The sequence below is a fragment of the Coffea arabica genome, chromosome 11e (assembly GCF_036785885.1).
Source record: "Coffea arabica cultivar ET-39 chromosome 11e, Coffea Arabica ET-39 HiFi, whole genome shotgun sequence".
NCBI classification, from domain to species: Eukaryota; Viridiplantae; Streptophyta; class Magnoliopsida; order Gentianales; family Rubiaceae; genus Coffea; species Coffea arabica.
The window spans coordinates 42,048,825-42,060,473 of NC_092331.1; the positions used below are offsets into that span (position 1 = coordinate 42,048,825).

At 29.0% G+C, this 11,649-nt stretch overlaps 1 long non-coding RNA gene across 1 annotated transcript; it reads left to right on the top strand.

Moving 5' to 3' along the window:
• Positions 1 to 4,673: 4,673 nt before the first annotated feature.
• On the top strand, positions 4,674 to 11,300 carry LOC140020995 (uncharacterized). The gene is made up of 2 exons (XR_011824952.1): positions 4,674 to 5,551; positions 10,994 to 11,300. It is a non-coding gene; the product is annotated as an uncharacterized lncRNA (long non-coding RNA).
• The last annotated feature ends 349 nt before the right edge of the window (positions 11,301 to 11,649 follow it).

The window sequence follows — 11,649 nt, forward strand, 5'->3', positions numbered from 1 at the left end:
ATGGTTTTGAATCTGTAGTTAGATTTTGTAAGGCATTAGATATTTTATTTAATAAATTGTCTGTATTACTTATCTTTTGATTACTAATACTTTGTACTAAATCTTGTTCTTTTTCTCTTGTCAGACTTCTTGGTTGAAAATGAGGTGCTGATATATCATTTGGGAATTTTAAATCTGGTTTCTTTAGTGTATCAATTTTTGTATTTAATACTTCCATATGTTGAGATATTGTATGAAGAATTTGATTGGTATAATTATTTTGTTGATAAATTTTTTTAAGATCTTCTAGATTTATTGAATTATTTGTACTCGATTCAGCTTCTCTTCCCTTTTTAAAAGGTGAGGCTATTACTTCTCCTTTTCCTATATTAATTTTTACTTCTTGTAATGGAGGGTGTATTGAGGTTAATATTTGATCATCTTTTAATTTCCATTTTTTATATAAATTAGTTTGAACATTTATTTGTGAAGTATTATAAACATCATTTATTCCTATTTTTGAAACATAAAATGATAACCAGGTAAAGAAAGGGAAATCAAACTTTTGTTTTTCTAATTCATTTTTCCATTCTAAAATTAATTTTTCTTTATATATTGATTCTAGTTGAAAAAACCAAATTCTTTTTTCTGTGTTTTCTTCATCATCAAAATCTTCTTGTAAATATTTATGATTTATGTTATATGGTCTATTTATAACATTTATTTCACCTTGCATTTGAGAATGTGTTGGGGAATTTTGATTTACAACTTCTGGAATAGGAGTTTTATATTTAAAATTTGATGTATTTTCCATAGGGAAATTAATTTCAGTTGTCTCATAATTTGAACGTCTAGCTGGTAACCATGAATAAGATGATTCTGGTCTTTCTCTTAATGATGTAAATCTTATTAAAGTACTTCCATCTTCTTTTTCTATAATATCTTCTGCAGTAGTCTGTTCTATATTTCTTGCTACTTGTGGATTTTTAATTTCGAATTCACTAGGTATAGTAATTTCATTCCATTTTAGTCTTTTTGGAATATATGTTGTAGGTCTGTCTGCATCTACTTGTAATAAAGTTGTTTCATCTTTTAGAGTTGGAGTCATTATAAATTTTGGATTTAAATGTGAAGACAAAGGTCTGTAATATATTCTATATATTATTGCAAAATTCTTTGTGTGTTTTTCAAATTCATTTCCTTGTAGATGAATATCTAATATAACTGAATTTAGTATATGAGGGTCTGTTAAATCTATTGAAAAATTTGGAGCACAGTTAAAATATATGGGTCCGTTACATACATTTGTTTGAATCATAGAAAGTAAAGAAGTTTTATATCTTTTGAGTCTAGTATCTCTTAATGCTAAGTATATTGGAGCATCAACTCCTAAATGGAATAAAGGTTTTACAGCAATCTGTATTAAACCTATATGAATATAGCGATATCCTTTACTTAAATATTTTTGAATTGTACTATGATTTAATAATTGTATAGTTTGATATTCTTCTTGAATAGATATTGTTTCTTCATGAGTTTTAACTGATAATGCAGTTTTGAAGTCTAAAGGGCCAATTCTGTAAATGTGTTCAATTTTTTCTTCTGGGATAGTCCAATCTGAATTGTTTATAGGCATATGATATTCATGACTTTGTACTACATTGTCTTGCTTTGAATTAGATCCTATTTTTAATTGTCTAAGAAATGCAGCCATGTTTAATATTTAATTAAATTTTACTTAGACGGGAACAACCGAGCCTATGCCTGGAACATCCTATCCTGGACTTACCAACGGTCTAACAAAGCATCAAGTCTTACCAACGTTTTCAGTAAAGTTTAATAAAATATGTAACATAAATGCATGAAATAGCCAAGTCAAAATAGACATGTAATTCAAATAAAGTAAATGTAAATGCAAAGTTTAAATATGCGTATGAAATATAAACAACGGTGTGGCTCTGATACCACTTCTACCCAGGACTTTGCAATTAATCATATACGTTAACTAAAAGCAAATATTGTAGGGACTTAGAATGTAATTAATGAAACTTACTTGACTTTTGAGAGTACACAATCGGAAGCTTGAATTCAACAATGGAAACTTGCCAAACTTGTTTGACAGAATGATACAAGAGGTTTGAATATTTAGTACAAGGCTTTGACTATGTATGGAAATATGCCATTTGTATAAATTGGTTGAAATTGCTATTGGTTGAAATTCTGATGGTGCATTTTTTAATCCAAATGGCATAACTTTCCATTCATAATGTCCAAAAGGTGTTGTAAATGCTGTTTTGTATCTATCTTTTGGGTTTATTATTATTTGCCAATATCCTGATTTCATATCAAACTTTGAGAATATTTTTGCATTAAATAATCTATTAAGCAAATCTTTTTTATTTGGAATAGGATATCTAATCCATTGTAACAGTAAAATCTTTGTTGGTTACAGGGTTATTTCAACTATTCCTTTTATCCATTCTATTTCTCTCTATTGGAAGAGTAGAATGGACTATGTTAGTAGGAACATAATAGTTTAATTGTGAGGAAGAAGAAAGGTCTAGCATATAGACGAAGATGTGTCATGTACTGTAGTCCTATCTGCAAGGAGTGTTTCAGTTAGTGTTGTTTGGTGATCTGGTACTACAAGGAGAAATATAGTTGGATTATTGTAGCTTCTATCATTAACCATTTGTGCAAGTTTAGCCAAATTAGTATGATACTTGTCAAATAGTTTACATAAAATTTTATTCATTCAGTCTCTTAATGAAGGGTATCTAGTGTAATGTAGAAATTATTTGTTATGAGAGCTTACTGGTGTTGAAGGCTTATCTTTTCTTGAGTTTGAGGATTGATGTAGATGGTTGATGATGGTTGAGTTGAAAGCGATAGATCTAATGGGAATTACCTTAGTATATGTTTTATTATCAATCTTACTTTCAATAACTAAGTGCGACTCTTGGTGTTGACATTAATCTTGATGGCAATAATAGATTGGGCAAAACTAATTATGTAAATCAATACATGTCAGATTCTGAAAGTATATATAGCATTATATCTATAGAAGATCTGAAAACAGATTGTTCAGATGAAAAATTAGACTTTGTTAACGAAATAACTAACGTAAATAATCACTTAAGATATTTAAACTAATTAAATCAAGTAGAAGAACATTTAAATGAATTAATATGGATAGAATGTGAACTGACTAGATAAACAGGAAAGGGTCTGATAATAAACTATGCTATAAATATGAAAGATTTAAGCATGCCATAAAGAAGCATGTAAGTCTAGAAAAACAAGGAATAAAAGTAAAAACTATAGAGAAAGAAAAGAAAAATAGAGAAGAACCCGTAGAACACTAATTAGAAAGAAGGATTAGAATATTAGAAAATAAAATAGATAAATTAGAATATTATATATATATGAAAATAAAGAACCAATAGAAGAAATGGTGCTATTGTTGCTCAAAGGTACAATTTCAGTGTCTTCTTTACAAGTTGGACACATTTGAAGGAGAAGACACTAATTATTCGAAAGAGAAAATCAGCTCTGAGTGCTATTGTTGCTCAGAAAAGAAAACACTGCAATCATTCCTATGAATCAAGGTGCTGCTGCTGCTTGGAGGGCTAGGACCGAGGAGCGTGCCATTCCAGGAGAGGATGCTGCATCGGCTTAAAAAAGTTTGAGGGCTGCGAATGAGTCTGAGCCTACTATCTTAGTAGTAGTAAGAAATGAGAGTTACTTATTTTATCAGCATATCATGTGGGTTAAACAGTAGGGTCCAACTGCCAAAGTTCGATTTATGACTTGTTCAGTATACCAAACAACCACTCATTTTTTGAATGGATTTTTCTGTAGTTCTTTGATATGCTAAAGTTATTGCTTTAAATTTATGATTAAAGTTTTTATGGCTTACTCTTCTGAATGGATTTTTATATGGTTCTTTGTATGCTGAAGCTATTGTAGCCAAATTTGGATTTATGGATCATTAATGCATTTTTAAATTTTTTTTTTTTGAAAAATTATGACAGACTTAGTACTGATCAACTTAAGGCCTTTATCATGGTGATTGAGATTGGATAGTTATTAAGTTAGTAAAATTTCACACCCATGTATTTTCTTCTTTAAAGGAGAAAATACTTTTCAATATTTAGTTGGGTTTTCTCTTATAACTTCTTCATTTTCTAATTTACTTATTATGTTATTGTAGACACCAAAATTTCATTTATTTAATTCAATTTTATCTTTATTTTTTTATTCTTGTTTTATTTTAATTGATTAAATGATAGTTAGTGTTTATTTTTGCTTATTTTTATGAATTAAGTTCATCATTTTTATTTTTAAGATATTTTTGCATTAAATTTTTGAAAAGGAAAATTCTCACAAAAATTCAAAAAATTTGTTTTTAATCCTCTTAGATTCAATTTGTTTAAAATAAATGAAAATTTTGCAATGCATTTGCAATTAGGAATTAACATTTTTGTTTACCTAAATTGATTTTGAAAAACAAAAATATAATAAATAAATAAAAATAAGAAGATAGGTGGAGGGCATGTATGGTAGACAAGTGTGTTAGAGGAGAATTAGACAAGTGTCTTGGGTTTTAGCACAACACATGTAAAGGGAGGGGGTAGGTGGCAAGACAAGTGTTGAGTCTAGGAAAATTTGAAGAAAAAAAAACAAAAGAAAAAGGAGAGAAGAGAGGAAAAACGAAGAAAGAAAGAAGGCTAGAGAGTTTCGGGTAGGAGGGAAACAAAGAAAGAAGGAAAGGGAAACCGAGGAGAAAGGAGGATTGGAAGAGAGAGGAGAGCTTGGGGAGGAGGAACAATCTGGAACTAAGAGGGAGAGTGGGAAGAGCTTCGGGGCTGGTTGGAGGGAAAAAGAGTGAAGGAGAGAGGAAGGAAACGAAGCAAAGGAAAAAGCTACGGGTTGGGGGGGGCAAAAACAAAACAAGAAAAACTGGAGAGAGCTTTAGGAAAGATCTGGGGGGAACAATAGAGGGCTTGGAACAAGCAAGAAAGAGAGAAAGGGGCAGCGGGTAAAGAAAAAGCAAGAAACAAAAGAAAGGAAAAGAAAAAGAAACAGAAACGAGGGTTTTCTGGGATAGGGAAGGAGGTGTGAAACAGGAGAAAGAATAGAAAGGGGGGAAGGAAGAAAGAAAGAAAGCAAGAAAGGAGAAAGGGAGAGACTTTGGGGAAGATTAGAGAGGGAAAACAGCCAAGAAAAAAGGAAGGAAGACAAACGAAAAATCAAAGAAAAAAAAAAGTTTGTCTGCTGGAAAACTTGGTTCCAGGCTGAACGAACAGCCCACTTCATTGCAAATTTCAGATCAATTGTTGAGTTTTTGGGAGGATTTCGTTGTTTCTGCACTTTCCCTAGACATATTAGAACAACTTTCTTATAGAAATTTTTAGGAAAAACATCCATAACCTTCCCAAATCGAGACCCAAAGTATCGCGTTCATCGTTGCTGAAGTATTTTGCGATGAATCTCTCAACCTCATTTCTGGAATTAGCGTGCATTTTCTGGGCAACATCTCACGTTCAACTGCCCACGAAATCATTCTCAGGTAACTATGGTTTCTCTCCCTGCGAGTTTAACACAATTTTTATGAAGATTTAGATCCATTTTGTGTGATTTTTCTTGAGCTTTGCTGTTGCGAATGATTGGTAATCTTGACTGTCCCTGTGTTGCGTTGTTCTCATGATTATGATGGGTTTGGTACTGGCTATTTTATTCATCTAATGTGTATCTGGAACTAAGAGTTCTATTTAGAAGCCATAGACAAAGAATGTTTCCTCCTCTACGTAATTTTTGCAGATGAACAAATTAAAAGCTGTTCTTGTGGTTTCCTTTGTGCGTGGACTGGGTAGGAAAATCTTTGGAAGGTGCATAGTATATAGTTGGGATTTGATGATAAGACGCGTAAAGTATTGTTTTGGGTTCAAAAGATTGTTGTTTGTTTGGATTTTATCACCTGCGTCTGATTTGAAAGTCATAGTCACGAAGTTGCAGACGAGTGAGGAAGAAAGCTTCTTTGTAGGCTGCATGAAATATTTTCAAAAATTGCACTTTAACCCCTAAAGTTTCCCCTTATGCTACTATGGCCCAGAAAATTGAAAAAATTTAATCAATTTTATCCCTTTAAAATGTTATTTTTCTTTGGTATGTCTTAAGGTGATTTTTGGACAGATTATTGGTGAATTTTAGAATGAAATTTGAAGGTTTAATGATTTTCGATAGATTTATAGTTTTGATTTAAAAGTTAAAAGTTTGGGTAATATTTTTGGGGTTTGGTGAGAGGGTTTTGATTTATTATTGTGAATTTTATTGTTAGGTATTGTAAGCTTTGTTTTGAGTCCTTAATTTTATTTCATTTTAATTTAGACCCTTAATATTTGTAATAATAATGATTTGACCCCTCAAACTTCTTTAATTCTTTCAATTGGGTCCTTATTTGTTTTAATTTGTTGAATATGGGTTTTTTACTTTTATTTGAATGCTTTGACTGATTCAATTTCGTGTTTATTTCCATTTTATGTGATTATTTGTTAATTAAAGTGATGTCTTGACCTTTTTCTTTGTTTTGGAGAGTAAATAAGAAAAATTTCATTCCATTAGGTCACCAATTCAAGGGAGGTACACCCTATTCCTTTATTTTGATTTTACTTGATCCTATGTGCTCCTATGTGACTTTATATGTGTAATTGCATACTTTTTTGAATGTTTTTTATTTTCATCTATTTATTTATTCATTCCATTTGTTTAATTTTGTATATTTATTTTAATTTAATTTTTAGTTATTTGAGAGGCATTTAAATGCCAAATTGTAATAGTTAGATTATTATATCATTTCATTTCATTCTTTCCCCTTTTATATTGTAGTTAGGGCCTCAAATGTAATAGTTAGATTTTTATTCGCTTTATTTGCTTTGTGTGTTTTGCATGCCTATGTGTTTACGTGTTTACTCACTTTCTTAGGACCTTTGCATCTAGATACCATATTTATGTGCTATGTGTTTTATGTGATATTATGTGTTTATTTGCTTTTATCATGTTTTATATGATTTATTTGATTGTAATAAATGCATGACGCCACCACACTAGTCTAACGCTAGTTGTGACCTTTTTTTCGATTCCACACTAGTCCAACGCTAGTTGTAGCCCTTTTGTCGATTTCTCACTAGTCAAGCGCTAGTGAAAACTTATAGACATGGGTTAGTCCAATGCAAGACCCTTAGGGACCGTCCACACATTAAATTATGTTTGTGTGACAAATCACTATATTTCATGCATATTTTCCCACTTTTTATGATGCTTATCACTTTTGCATGATATTTCCCTATGTATATCTCCTATCCCTATGTATAAAACATAACATTTATATTTGCATCTCATTTAAGGAGAATTAGAACTAGATTAGGGCCCCGTTTGGCAAGTAAATTTTTTGAGTGTTTATCTAAAACTTTACTGTAGCTTACTGTAGAAGCTTTTAAAAAAATTTTTGAAGTATGTTTTTTTTTTAATATTTTGAAGTATATAGTTAAAAAATTTTGATAAGTTTTTTTAGATTACTATATCTAAAGTTTTTAAAAAACTTGTAGCGGACAAACTTGGCAAAAAACTTGTCTACCAAACAAGCCTGATCATTTGCTTAATTAGATAGGGAAATAACTCCTCGAATATAGGATATGGACGAGTATGATTTTCTAACCTTAGCACGCTCGTATTCCCTTTATCAAAGGGAAAATTTAAGTCACGAATATTAATACACCGTACCCATTATGATGCATTCCTTTAGGTCACGTATATTTGTATATTACTATTTTCTTTCTTTTTCTTTGAGTCCCATTTTTTGCAAATTTGTGACCTCTTCGAAGAGTCACTCTTGGGCATCACAATTAATGTGATTTGCACCAATCAAGATTTGAAGAGATATTCCGACCCCTCGATATCCATTAGGTCTAGGTTTGCATTCATATAGTAACATCCAATTGTAATAAGTTTTTAGATTAAATTAAGAAATTTTTTGATTAAATCATGCAACTAACCTTGACTAGGTTAAAAGGGTGCCTTGGATTTTATCCTTATCTTCCCTTTCTTCAACCGTGACTCCTGGCCCATTTTCTCTTGATTTTCGCAGACTTTGAGTCGTTTAAAAAGGGTTTTCTTTACTTTTCATTTAAAATTTATTTTAGTTGACTTGGTACACCTTAACTCAATACCAAATGGCGACTCTTTTTTTCATTAAAAACCCTTTTTAAACTATTATTTTTGGGTCAAAATCGTCGTACTTTTAAAGTCCCATTTATGCCCATTTTCTTTATTTATTTTCTAAAAATCAAAAACTCATTTTTCACTCCAAATAAATCAAAAACTTCATTTTTATAAACACGTTATTTTTCTTTTAAAAATGGGGCGCGACGGCTTATCTATTTCACTTATTCTGGTTTCTAGCAAATTATAAATTTTTTCAATTTTAACAAATTGTGTGTATTATATATCGTCTTTTAACCATTCTTCTTGTTCTATTTATACTAAAAATTCTATATTATCTTCTTTTAAATTATTTTGTTTACATTCTCCTTTAATCATACAATTATAGTATTCAAATTCACTTTTCTTGGGATTTTCTATTTCTATTCTAACTTTTGGGGGATTGTTAAAGGTCCCACCATACTTCTTAGTGCACTTTGGACAGGTTTTGAAGTGCAATAAACATAAGTAGTTGGACTTACTTTTGATTGTTGAGTGACTAACGGAAGCTTGTAATGAATTCCTTTTGTTTTATTGGAGTTAAGAATTTAAAGATAACAATTTTTCCCATTATATTTACTGAAATCCCTTCATTACTTACTAAAAATGGATATATTTGAATTAAAAAGGGTGTTCCTAATATTACATCATGATGTATATTCTTTACAATTATGAAATTATGTCTAATACAATATTCATTGTTACATATTGATCCTTTTGTAAATTTATAAGTTACTTTTAAATCTTCTCCATTTGCTGCCATTAATTTTTCATTTGTTCTTTCACAATATTTAGTAGGAATTATTCCTTCTTTAATACAACTTGTATCAGCTCCACTATCTATTAGAGCTACAAATGTTTCTTTGAAATCTTCTACTGTAATTGTTACTAAAGCGAACCATTTTTGAAATGTTATTCTTTCAATAGTATTCAAATATTGAGATTCTTCTACTGATTTTTCTGATATTACTATTTCTTCTGTTTTAGAATTAGAAGTTGAAGGCTGATTACTTATTAATTCTAATTTTGATTCTATCTCTAAATCTTTTAATTTTAATTCTATAATTTCTTGTTGTAATTGTTTTACTTGTATTTTGAGATTATTAATTTCTGATTGAAGATCTTTAGTAGTTTCTTTTTTCATTATATTAATGTTTGGATATTTATCTATTAATTTTGATATACTAAAAGGTTCTATTATTTTTGGCATTTTATCTTCTTGAATAATTAAACTTTTTAGTCTTTCTAAATATTCTTTTTTAGCTATTGGATCATCAATTTTTTCTATTATATCTAATAAAAATTCTTTATCTTCTTTTTTAGTTATAACATTTATATATTTTGGAGTACAATTGCAATTTTCTTCACTATCTGAACTAGAAATATCATTGTAATAGTCATCTTCTGAACTTTTATCTTTTTCATTTATTAACAAATTTATTAATTTATTTTTAATTTCTTCGTCATTTACACAGATTTCTGTAATTTTTTCTTTTAATCTACATTTGTTTGCTTTATGTCCTATTTTACCACATTTGTAACAAACAATTTTCTTTTTAATGAATTTCTTTCTTTTAGTTGGTTCATTTTCCTTAGATTTTATATATCTTGGTTTCTTGGAATATTTTTTAATTCTCTTTTTATTTGCTGATGGTGATTTGATTCGTTTAATTCCAAATGCATCACAGAATGATCCTACTTCTTTTTGTTTTGATCCATATTTTATTTGTAATCTTAATTCTGAACATAATATTAATCCTTCTTTTTTCACAAAAGCAAATAATTGTCCAAAAGTAATATTTTCGAATGAAATTACATCTGTTCCCATTTCCTTTTGTAAATTATCCATTATCCTTTGAGAAAATAAACTTGGTAATCCTGTTATGAATCTTTCTTTCCAGAATGAAGCATTACAATCTGGTCTTCTTAATACATTTGTTAAAAACATATCTTTATACCATCTAAAATCTGATAATGTTGGGCATCTTAAATTTGTTAAGAATGTTTTATTTGAATTTAATTCTTCTTTAGGATTTCCTATAAAATACATTACTATTGTTACTATTAAAAATTCTGCAGCATCTGACTGTATTTGAATATTTCCTTGATCATCTTCTATTTCTTGTGTATGATCTAATATTGATAATTTATCTTGTAATGTTAAAGCATTATCCCACCAATTCTTTAATTGTCCAGTGAATCCTGAGACTAATAAAGTTGCAATATTTCTTTCTTGAATATTTTTAATTTTATAGGCTAATCTCGCCATTCCCATTTCTTGCAAATTGTTTAATACTTCATATTCTGCTTTGCCATCTATGTTCCATTCATATATTGAGTCTCCATCATATTTAGTTGTTCTAAATTTTGATCTTTCTTCATATTGAATATCTGGAGGACTTGGTCTAGGATAATAATTTTTTGAACTTACCATTTTCCAATTTTTATTATTACTATAGTTCTTTCTTTTTATTCTATTTATTTGATTATTTTCTTCTTCAAATTGATTTTCTATTGGTAAAAGTATATTTTCTTCTATGTCTGAATTTGCTGATTCTTCTGATAAATCTTCTAATTCTTCAGTAGAGTTTTCTTCTATTATTTGGTCTAAGGTATTTATTTTGGGTGTTGTTGGTTTTGAATCTGTAGTTAGATTTTGTAATGCATTAGATATTTTATTTAATAAATTATCTGTATTACTTATCTTTTGAGTACTAATACTTTGTACTAAATCTTGTTCTTTTTCTCTTGTCAGACTTCTAGGTTGAAAATGAGGTGCTGATATATCATTTGGGAATTTTAAATCTGGTTTCTTTAGTGTATCAATTTTTGTATTTAATACTTCCATATGTTGAGATATTGTATGAAGAATTTGATTTGTATAATTATTTTGTTGATAAACTTTTTTAAGATCTTCAAGATTTATTGAATTATTTGTACTTGATTCAGCTTCTCTTCCCTTTTTAAAAGGTGAGGCTATTACTTCTCCTTTTCCTAGATTAATTTTTACTTCTTGTAATGGAGGGTGTATTGATGTTAATATTTGATCATCTTTCAATTTCCATTTTTTATATAAATTAGTTTGAACATTTATTTGTGGAATATTATAAACATCACTTATTCCTAATTTTGATGTGTAGAATGTTAACCATGTAAAGAAAGGAAAGTCAAACTTTTGTTTTTCTATTTCTATTTTCCATTCTAATATTAATTTTTCTTTATATTCTGATTCTAATTGAAAAAACCAAATTCTTTTTTCTGTGTTTTCTTCATCATCAAAATCTTCTTGTAAATATTTATGATTTATTTTATATGGTCTATTTATAACATTTATTTCTCCTTGCATTTGAGAATGTGTTGGGGAATAGTCAGATTTATTTTGATTTACAACTTCTGGAATAGGAGTTTTAT